General features: G+C 44.0%; 1 non-coding gene across 1 annotated transcript; it reads right to left on the bottom strand.

Annotated features, from left to right (window-relative positions):
- Positions 1-5,042: 5,042 nt before the first annotated feature.
- Positions 5,043-5,116, bottom strand: trnav-cac. Its single transcript has one exon. It is a non-coding gene; the product is annotated as a tRNA-Val (tRNA).
- Between the last annotated feature and the right edge of the window lie 6,950 nt (positions 5,117-12,066).

Genomic DNA, 12,066 nt, shown 5'->3' on the forward strand with positions numbered 1-12,066 from the left:
AAGGTACACAGAGCGTTGTTAGACAATAGAATGCATTACCACTTGTGCCTGTTGAAGATGAGAGAAGACCACTGTTTAAAGGGAAATGGATAAATGCTTAAAGAAAGGACAATATTAAAAGATCTGTCAGAAGAGCAGGATAGCTGGACAAAACAACAGGAGCCTTGCCAATCTCTGCAATGCTAAGCTGTGTGGTTTTACCTGACTAAACTCCAGCTGTACCCCAATTTGAACTTTGGGGTGCCTGCTCCTCAGCTCATGCCGATGGCTTGATTCTTCAGGATTAGGTAAGCGTCCCTCTGGGGAAAGGGTGCACACCAGATACCAGACAAACCTAAACCATAGGTATTTAAAACTCTCAATCATTTGGTTCGGAGCCTGTAAAGCACGGTGATGGGCTTCTATTTGTGTCAGCCACCCGGTTGACCGATCCTATAATAACAAGGGAATGGCAATGGAGTAGATATCTCAAACGCATGGCATTGTGTGTTGTAACTTTGCTCGAACGATCTTCAGTAGCCGGCGTCGTCGGAGAAGCACCTGGTCACTTACTGAAACAAGCCGATGACCAATAGAGATACGTAAGGGTAAGGACCATGATTCTTACAGGAATGAAAGTGCAGTGTAGCCGATTACGATTATTGGCCGAAACAAATTTATTTTCTTTTTCAACAACTTCACCCAGACCATAGTTCCTACTCTGACGGGCAACCCGGAACATCAGATTAGGGGTCAGACACATGGGCCTCTTTGTGCGTGGAGATGGGAGAACAGAAGGTGAGGTTAAAACTTTACACCTTGACTGCCCCTGTCCTTATCAGATTTATAGCTCTCCTCGTTTGACAGCTCACCAAATTACAGGGTTATACATGAGTATCTACCGCAACTGCCTCCCTCAGATGGGCACACGTGGAATTACAGTCTCAAACACTTCAAGTCTCCCTGACGCCACGATGCCACCCAGAGAATTTCCCGAAATGACATTTTGTCGAGAGTCTGATTTGAGTCTGTGATTTCTCTTTGACACGTACAGGGCAGAAACATTGGAAAGATTAGCTGCTTTTTGCACAATATTGGATTTCCCAAACACCCGCCCCGATAATTTCAGAGAGATGTGCATCGAGTCTGATATTAATGCCAGTGGCAGTCAATGGTTTCTATGAGGGAGTTGGATTAGTTTTCTACATCCTGGAGAAGACTAGTTGAACTCTGTCCTCCGTAATCTAACGCTTAAAATTGGTTGCTGGAGCCTCTCATAATCTATATTGGACTGTAATTCCCTTGTAATGCTGTTTCAAACCTGCAAATCGTTCCTGACCCACCTGCAAATCATTCCTCCCAGAGTCCCTCTGTCTCGCTCTCTCCCTCGCCTCTTTCAAGGCACATCTCGAAACACACCTCATCGACCGCGCTTTCGGACAACTTTCCCTTCCCCCACCCACAACCTCGGCCCATCCAGCACTGCGAAGCAAGGGCTTTGAGACGTCCTCCTAACGTGAAAGGCGCTGCATAAACACGGACTGTATCGTGTCGTATTGCTCGTGGCAATATTGCTCTCAGCGAGACTTTCACATCAGATTTCGCTCTTCATTCCATTTTCTTCGGTTAACTGCATTAAAGTGGTTGTGGACAAGTGACATGGTTCCAAGTGAGGACACTGTGTGAGAGGAAACCTGTTCCTCAGCAACTCAGGTCCCAGTTACTAAAGTACAGTTTCAAAATGGAAGAAAACGTGGACAGACTAAGTTCAGATAAAACAGCCTTAGAGATAGAGTGAAGCCCCATGGATTTTTCAAGTCACTGGACATTATTCCTTCACTTCACGTTCTCTTACCCAAATTGTTCTTGTTGTCTTCTCTTATCCTCTTGTTTTCACCCCTTCCTGAAGGTCACCTCACCACAAGTGTCCTGGAGCTGAAACAAAGTCGAAAAACACAACCGTGTTAAAATAAATGTTAACTGTTGTGAAACTGCTCTCGTAACATGGGGCGTTGCGGTGCCACCCAATCAGTGGCAGAATACATTGCAGATTTCCATCAGTCCTCAGCACATGCCCGGACTCTATGAATTAGCAGTAATAGTAATAATAAGCCTTACATTTGTCTTACCACGTGATCGGAGACATTTCAAAGCGCTTCGCAGGATATATTGTTAACTCGATTGGCTGTGCATTTTTGGGGGCGAAACGAGGCAGCCGGTTTACGCAGAGCAGCGTCCCCCAAACAACCACGGTGCGAGTGACATGGGAACCCACACCTCTGACTCAGGGGCAAGAGTGCTACCGTTGAGCCAGGCTGACACACAATTCCAACCCTCCCAAATATATACAAAAGGTCTCAAAACAACGCCAATTTGTTGCTCACAGCAAAGGTGACACGGTCGGAATTTTCTACATAGAAAAGCCTGGTGCGAATTTTCCGGAGTCTCTGTTAGGTTTCTAAAGTTAAGGGAACACAAGCGGTGTCTCAGCTATCGGCACAGATACTAGTACATCCTTCCTAGTGTTTCAGCCCTGGTAAAGAGTGACATTATTTCATCTCAGCTGCCACTAAGTAATGCGGGGGTGGGGAGGGAAGTAGAGGTGGGGGTGGTAATATGATCTGGGTTGCTATTCTTTCTGTGTGTATGTGACTGTGTGCATTTGTATGTGTGCATGTGTGTGTGTGCGTGTATGTATGTGTATATTTGTTTGCGAATTTGTGTGTTCATGTGTATGTGTGTTTGTATGTATTTATGCGCGTATTTGTGTGTATGTGCGTTTGCGTATATTTATGAGTGTATCCGTGTGTATGTGTGTTGGTATGTATTGATGCGTGTTTGTGTGTATATGTGTGTGTGTGTATATGTGTGCATCAGATTTAAGGAGCCAGTGGGTATTCACAGCTTGATCTCTTTATCTTCTCTCTCCTTCACATGCTGTTTGGCATGAGTGCGGAATATATTACTGGTAGAGAGGTGTGGTGCATTGTGCATGAGTACAGGTTGTAGCGCTTTGCTGAAACAATACAAGATATATTTACTTATCTATTTTGGTGTGCGTGTGGGTGGCGGTGGTGGTGGGGGGGGGGGGCGGTGTGGGGGAAGTGGTGAAGGAATGCAATTTCGCACGATCTCAAAGTCAAGGAGTTGCAGACGGATGGAACAGACATCAAATACGATTAATAATCCTTCCCTTTGACAAAGCGTCTTTCTAGTCAGTGAAAACGCAAGGCAATTCAGGAAGGAGGAGATATTTGTCCAAGGAAGCATTCGCCTCGCAAGCGAGAGGAGCCGGGTTCAATTCCTGGGCGGGGCAAAATGTTAGGCAAGTTTCCTTCCTGACTCCACGCACATCGATTTACCGAGCAGTAAGTCGGAACCTGGTTGCGAGACAATTCGGGACCGCTTTTCGAGGGTAATAATCTCTTCAAAATAAATAGATAATCAACAATAATAATTACAATAACCTGGTCAGTCAATCCACGACTGTTTATGGGACACCTCTTATGCAATTGGCAGCTACATTTTGCCCAGAAAATATGGGCAATTCACTTTACAGTGCCTATTATGAAACGCTTTGAGAAGCTGCTATATCAAACGCACGGATTATTGTTACTATTATAAGGAAGATTACTCAGACTGCTTACAGCGATTATTTTCTGACTGAGATGGTTGAAAAAGTGCTGACTGTTACTGAAGAGGACTGTTTGAAAATACGGCCCCAAGAGTAACAACATTGTGTTTTAAATGCATGCTCCAGTCATTCTGTGCAGTGATTTAGTCATTAATATTTCAACCAGTCATACTGAGATTGCAACCAGAGTGTAATTAATATTGTATGGGTGTATGTATGGTCACGTATGATCTGACCACAGAGGAAAACTTGATCTTGATGAAGATGGAGTTGTTTTTTTTAAGTGTGCAGTTTAAAGAGCAATATAATATAAAATAATAACCATCCGACTTAGCACCTTTCACATTGGGAGGACGTCTCAAAGTGCTTCACAGGCTTCACTGCGAAGTAGAAGTGACTGTGTTTTGTAGGTAAAACCAAAACGACCTTTGCAAGAATCGGAGGTAGTTGAAACAAAGGTGGGAGGGATAAACTTTCTCTTACAGAAAACACTGTTCTGGTAGTGATGGATTGCAGGGTAAGAAATTCCACACGGGTTTAGATTTACTCCATTAACGTTGTGTTTCAGAGTGTGCAGAGTTTGGCAAATGGTCAATTTCTGTTGAAAAAAAATGCCTACAGAAAACCAGCTTCAAAATTGCAGTGCATTTAAGAATTGGGCAAATTCTCGGTACCCTGAAATGCTACGTTAATAGAGAAAATTTAAACCCTGGTGGAATTTAATAATAATAATAATAACAATCCTTGCATTTGATACAGCGCCTTATCACGTCTTCGAGACGTCTCAAGGCGCTTCACAGAATATACTGTAAAGTGAATTGACTGTATATTTTGTGGCCGAAACTCGAGAGGCAATTTTCGGACCCACCCGTCCCAAACCAAAATTCATATGGGAACCACTGGCCCTTTAAGGGAGTCTCACTGCTGCCCTCTTCAGACGTCCAGGAGAATTGACCTCGGCTTAATGAATGAGATAATAATAATAATAAATAATAATAATAATCCTTGCATTTGATACAGCGCCTTATCATGTCTTCGGGACGTCTCAGGTGAAGAGGTATAGAGCGCACAAAAAAAAACTTCCCATGCGGTGAGGAATGCAAACACACAATTTACTTTTTTTTTGAAAAAGAAGTCTAAATGCAAATGTGCGCCAAATGGCCTTCCTCATCCGAACCAATCTTGTGAGCCTGTGACCCGGGGAGGAGTGAGGTCCAGTTCGCAAATCGTGCTGATTGCGATAACTGCGAATTCCACTTTGAGAATGCGTCGCGATGATATTTGTGGCTGATTGGCGAAATGGTGTTTCTGTTGTCAGCCTCTTGAGGACTTTTTGGTGATGGGGATGGGGTGCGCGTGGGGAGAGAATGGAAGGCAGCACAATTAGTTTACCTATAGTGCACTCCGTGATAGCAACTTGCCCAACGTTTCGCCCTGGCTGGGAATCGAACCCAGGTCCTCTCGCTTGTGAGGCGAGCGCTCTAACCACTGAGCTACAGGCCTCCACGTGTCGAACGTACCGCTACGTATCCAATGAAACACTGAGTTGGCCCCTTTTCAATGACGCATTTCAGTGCGAGTGAACAGGCCAGGGGGTCAGATCGAATGGCGCAAACTGGGTAAACCGGCCCGGAATTCATTCGATGAAAACAGATGCGATTTAGAGTCAACAGAAGAATCTCGCAGTTTATATGGCACTTTTCGCGTCGTTAAAATTACCGCTGTGATATTACTCTGTAAGATCGCAACTCACATCTCTACATATCCAAGCAAATGCCGTTCAGAAACTGCAAAGCACCCAATTTCTGTGATCCACTGCCTCGGATCGCAGAAGTTGGGCGCTTTGCAGTTTCTGAACGGCGCTGCTTGGATATGTGGAGACCTTCGGTTGTGATCTTCGAGTCTTAAAGAATATCAAAGCAGTAATTTCAGCTGCGTAATTGATTTAAAAAGCAACATTTCCCATTGGCGATGCGCATTGGGTATTGTGTGTCCCAGCGAATCAGACAGTAAAACAAATCTGGTCATCGGAATACATTAGTTAGCTGGTGGACAGCTGACAAATCGCTGGCTCATAATAAAGTGCTCTGCCACCGGATTAGTTATCGAGACAGAACAAGGTCTGGGGGAAGAGAGCACGCACAGTCCTTTCCTGGTACCACTGAATCAATGCTGTCACAAGCTCCGAGTTCAGACCTAATGCAATTTGGTGATAGCGGGATTAGTGTTCAGGACAGCAAAAGCTGCATTAAGTGTGTCCCGTGGTGTGATATACAGTACCCGCTGTGTAAAGGCAGACATGGTGTTGTTTTGTACAGGATTTATTTCCAGCCTCGTCTGACTCCCTCGTATCTGCGTCGCCTACGATTAAGAGAGAGATAGGTGACTTGACGTCTGTCAAAACTGCTCTGAGCAGGCCTCCCCCGCACCCCACCTCCCCCATCCCTGCCCTCGGAAGGACGAGTCTTCCTTCACTTCATTCTATTCCATGGGCAGGAAAGACTGGAGAAAGCCATTCAATCCATCAAGCCCGTTCCTCCAAATGAACACCCATCATCTTCCTCGTCGAGGACTCCACCTATCTCCTGTCTAAATGCAAATAAAGGGCCTTCTTCATCTGAACCAACCTTGTGATCTCGTGTCCCTGAGCGGCGTTCCGAGTTGAACGCTGCAGTTAATTCACTGCGTAATTTGTTTTTGTTCCAAGGGAGAGTTCCGAGTTACCCGTTCATCCTCCTGCACCGTTTAACTACTGCTAATTAACCTTCACTAATACTAAGTCAAAGTCAATTAACGCTATTGATTTCAACGTAGGAACCAAAAGGAATGCAGCCGTCCTGCCAAACAGACCCGCGAATCATTCACCACAAGCTCTTTCTTCCCCAGCACACCCCCACCCCACCCCACCCCCATAGTTAAGTAGAGAGTTTAAAATAGTGAACAGAAATTTATACGATCGAAATAAACAATAGATATGAAAGGAATAAACAAGCACATTTGTGGCACACGCATAATTGTTGGCTGTTATAATGACCATCTAATTAATCCCCCCACCCACACATATACGTATATACACACACACACGCACATGCACATCCCTCTGCTGGCCAGACATGCATCTCATAGACTTTGTTGGAAACTAGTTGCCCTGCGAAGTCTGACTCTGTGTTAAGAGATAGCTCGGGCTCCCTGGTGGAGCTGAAATGAGCAGATTTATTGCTCTCCACACATTACAAATGGGTTGAGGTTATAATTAAAGTGAAAGCCCGTCTGCGTTAGCTAATTGCGGTCTCCACTCACCTGTACTAGGTTCATATCAATAAGCTGTTCTTTCAGCTCCATCAGGGAGTCATCTCTCTTCCATATCCTCACAATACACTTTATGTTCTAACCATTCCCAACCAGTTATTGGTCTCCGGATAACGAGCTGAAACTCGGAATACCGTACGTTTCGATTTTTTTCAATTCCTTGAAAATAAGAGCGCTGAATGTCCAGCGATTCAAGCTGATGATAATACTACTCCTACTAACAATAATCCTTGCATTTTGATAGAGGGCCTGATCGCATCGTTGAGACGTCTCAAAGCGCTTCACAGAATGTATTGTAGAGTGGAGTGACTGTGCAATTTACGGGGCGAGGTGAAAGGCCCGATGTTGTATTGCATTGAATGTTGCCAAGAGCCAATTACGCCAATTCTTAAACCATTAATAAAAAGCCGCTTCAGGTCTTGGCTGGATTAATACTCCGGATTAATACTCCAACGTCCAGATTAACACTCCAGTGTCCAGATTAATACTCCGGAGAAACACAAATCCTCCACGTCGCTGAAGCTCCTGACACCGGAGCAAGTGTATTCGAGCGACACTGAATCCCGGCCCCTAAATTTAATTTCCGTGACCGAACTGAAATGAGCATTAATCTGTACCTCGCTGGAGCGTCTTCAGAAGTAGAATTTGTGGGAGACACATGCAATAATGAGTTTGATATTCACGCTGGTCTAGTCTAAATGCCAGATGTCACTATTTTGCCAAGTTTAACAAATGGAACTCTATCATGTGTGAAAATTTCATGACGATACAATCACTTGTTACTGAAATATTTCAGACATGCCAGACAGTTATGGTCTAATCTGTGTAACACTCCTCTGCAGGTCCTGTGCATTTCACTGGGCTCCAAATGTTACTGTGACCTTCTGTCATTGTACCTCCTGTACTAACTGTGGGGCTCATCAATGACCCTTCTTATTTTTTGATTTAAAAAAAATACTCTATTGAAGCCGACCAGGATAGAAAGCAATTATAAGTCAGAGGCAAACAGTCTCTGTGTCTCGGGTGACTTAGAAAAAAATATTGCAATGAAACCGAATAATAACACTTTATCTTGACGGTTCGATCAGAATTTCATACCTAATATCTTCGATCTCCATTGGTACACACAGGCCCTTTTTATCAACTGCTTTGCACATTCCCCCACCTCCGCCCCTCCTTTATATTAATGATTCTGTTTAATAAACTGCATTTAAACAGTGTGAGAGAGAGAGAAAGAGAGAGAGAGAGAGAGAGAGAAAGAAATACAGTATAAGCTGCCAACGTCAGATAAAAGATGAAAAATCTTTGTGCTTATTATCCCGGCTGCTTTTTTTTAATGTACATGTATCAACGCTGCACAGAGAAACACACTGTCTTGGCTCCATTTCATCAGGAGATAGAAAGCCCAGTGTAAAGGCAGCACTTTTTCACCCGGAGAATGATGAGCTTGGATCAGAATTACAATGCCGCACAGATACACGATAGGCAATTGCTGAATCTTTGAGTGATTAAGCAGAATTTGATTAAATTTAAAATCCCGCACTGTATATTCAGTAATTCAATCAAAGAAGGAAACATAATAATGCCGAGGAACACACTGATTATAATCCTCAATTTTATATTGAAATGCTTCGAAGTTGAGAAATGCGATAGCTTTGCTTGCGTGCTCACTCGCACCGGAGAAATGCAGGATAGTTAGGGAGAACATCGTAGAAAAGTAGTGAATTGGCCAACCCTTGTGGTGCCAAGGTCAAAAAAGCACTTCATACAACAACAACAACTTGCGTTTAGATTGTGCCTTTCAGGTTGGGAGGACATGCCAGGGAGCCGGGCAGGAAAGGGTTTGCACCCGATTCAAGTGGCAGCCTGGACTAGGCGAGTTCAAGGTCCCGATTTATACATAATAAATAGTAATAATCCTTGCATTTTGATACAGCGCCTTATCACGTCTTCGAGACTGTCTCAAAGCGCTTTATAGACTATAACCGTGAAGTGAATTGACTGTATAATTTGTGGGCGCTTCAGGACATGAACCTACAACCTTCTGACTCACCTGCTGCTAACTTGGAAGAATGCACTTCCAAGACCTTTCATTTTTTTCCAAAAGAAAAACAATCTCAAACACTGGCACGGGGCTTCGGTGGCCAACGTTTCCCTCTCCGATCTCACAATCGTAGGGATTTACAGCGCAGGAAGAGGCTGTTTCACCCATCGAGTCCCAGGGCAAGGAGGTCCCCACTGAATCCCACTGCTCTGCCTTATCCGACTTACTTGGTGGGGCATTCCAAGTGCCAACAATCTCCTAAACTCTTCTTTTGCTTTGATTTTGAAACTGTCTTATGGCTGCTTCCTCTCGTCACTGACCTTCCCACCACTGGAAATAGCGTCTTCTTATTTATCACCACAAAACCCTCATAATTTTGAACAAGTCTATCAGGTCCTCTCTCGTTCTTTCTTCGCTGCGTTGGAAACAGACTCAAACCTCCCCAGCCTCACGTCAGAATTGTAGCCTCTCAGATCTTTTGTCAGACTTTTGGGGTTGCTTGAATTTGGCCGCGGTACAGGAACGAAGAGTCAATGGGCCGGCTAAACCTCCTTAATCTCGAAGCTGTGAGAGGGCGCTATATTAAATGTGAGGATTATTATTGTTATTATTAATATCTACGAACAGGTGATTCATGTTTGTCGTTTGATTCAGTTTGTGTCCTTCGTTTATTGACATCAGTTTCCACCTCCCTATGTCAGTGTTGTATATAATAAGGCTCACGCTGAGAAATTAATGTTCACAGCAGAAGCGCTCAGGGTTTATTGAGAAATCATTTGTAGTTGATTACCAGGAGATAATCCGGACAGTAAAAAATAAACGCATTAACGGTGAAACACGGACGTGCTGACAGCTGCACAGATAGATCGCTTGAACAATTAAATTCATGGAGTTTCAACGCCCAATAATAAGGGGAATGAAGGAAATGTATTGAAAGGGGTTGTTGGAGGGCAACGTTTTTATTCAGAAAAACAAGCAGTGCTCAGCCACTACATAAATCTCAAGCTCAGTGCCGTAATTATGCTCTCATTCCAGTACATTTGGTATATTTACACTAAGTGAGTTTACAGACATTACACTTCCAAAGTAGCACACGTCAAGCTTGGTAGGTGAAGAGAGACTGGAGTAACAGCAAACATGTGCATTGGATAGACGTTAACCACAAGAGTGTAAATGTGGACTTAGTGCTGTCTGTGCATAATCAAATGCCAACTCGGATACCAAGAGACTTATCTCTCTTCCCCCACACCGCCCCCACCCCCTCCACTCCACACTCGGTTAAGCTTCAGCAGTCGATAAACTTTAAAAAAAAATGTATGCAACGCTTTTCTACCCTCTCCAGTTTTTTTTGGGGTATGTTTAAATTTAGAATTTGGATGTATTTAATATGATTTGCCTTAAATATGTAATTAACTCGGTTTAATTTATATAAGCTACTGGTAAGGGCAGCAGCTAATTAGTACAAGGGTTTTCATTACTCTGAGCACCTTGTGCCTGATGAATAGGAGAACACGTCAGAGTTGATCAGTAAAGTCAAGAGCTGTCGCTCAGAATCAGACAAGTGCTCTGGCAGCTGTCTCTAACCTCCACACGGCTAATTAAAGTGTTACACTGGTGACATGCGAATATCATGAAGAGTTAAGCATGTGACATCGCTTCCAGTAAACCTCCATTCATCAATTGTGCATCATTTCTGAGAGTTACACATACTCGGAGGCACACACACTCATGCGTGCGCGCACACACGCGCGCACACACACACAACTCTTTTGGTGGAGGCTGTTTTAGGAAAATAATGACAAACTGTCAGTTTCCTCAACTATTCGTGGAGTCCTGTAGCCCAACGGTTCGAGCGCTCGTCTCACAAGCGAGAGGACCTGGGTTTAAATTCCCAGTGGGGTGAAACGTTGGGCAAGTTGCCTTACTCCACCCACACACCTCTGTTTACCTAGCAGTAAGTAGGTTGTTAGTCGATTGACGGATCGCTTTTCCAGGGGTAATAATTCCTTCCGAAAAAAAATAAAGTAATAATTTGGTCACTCAACCCACCACTGTTTGTGGGACGCTGCTGTGCGCAATTGGCTGCTGCGTTTCGTCCACCAAATATACAGTCAATTCACTTTAGTATAGGCTGGGAAGCGCTTTGAGACGTCTCGAAGACGTGATAAGGCACTGTATCAATTGCAGGGAATATTATTATCATTATTTCTGAGGAGAGTACAACCAGTCAGGCAGTTCCTGCTTTCTGCTCCGTGTCTCAGACTGACTCCTCGATTCCCTTGCTCCTTGCCCGCATCCACGCCAACATAAACCCAGGTTCTCTCCCACCGACTCCAAATGTCAACTCAATGCATCTCCACCTACTCCAGTCAGTGATCATTGTGGAGATCACTGTCAAGATTAATAATAATAATCCTTGCATTTGATATAGTGCCTTTCACTTTGGGACCATGTCTCAAAACCCCTCAAGGGGCTTACTGTAAAAGGTACCAACAAAATTATGTGAAGTGCGATCAGTAAAAATGATTGGAGCATTTGTTCAAAAGATTTGCTAATGTGGATTTAATGGCCGTGCTTTATGGAAGGGTGTGGTGGAGCCGGGGAGGTGGTGGGGAGAAGTGGCGGAGAAAAGGGAAGGAGAACTCTGTTTTGCAAAGTAGGCGTAAAAATATGAGACAACTTGCCGAGCTGTGTTTTACCAGCAAGAGGCTTGCAGTGTTGAGTCAATCTGTGACCTTGTATTATAACGAGATGCTGATGATAACAGAGATATTAGACAAATAAGGAAAAAGCTGTTCAAACATTGGTACACAGGAGGCCGGAGCTGAAATCGTGCCTTCTCTGTTTGCCTTTGATTCTATCACATGGTTTCACATTATCAGTGGCCACCGATGTTGCAGTCGAGTGCCTTAGCAAAGTGCTGCTATCTAATTAATGTGCTGGCATTCGAGTGAGCCAGCCCCAGTCTCCTGTCTTCTAATCATATCTCGCAATGACTTTCAACCACATCATTGTGATCAGAAATAAAATGATTCAGTGCAATCTTTGGCTTTGTCCACTGTGAACGTTGGCATGTGGGGAACACAGGAACAGGAGGAGT

Source organism: Callorhinchus milii, unplaced genomic scaffold (genome assembly GCF_018977255.1).
Source record: "Callorhinchus milii isolate IMCB2004 unplaced genomic scaffold, IMCB_Cmil_1.0 Scaffold13, whole genome shotgun sequence".
NCBI lineage: Eukaryota > Metazoa > Chordata > Chondrichthyes > Chimaeriformes > Callorhinchidae > Callorhinchus > Callorhinchus milii.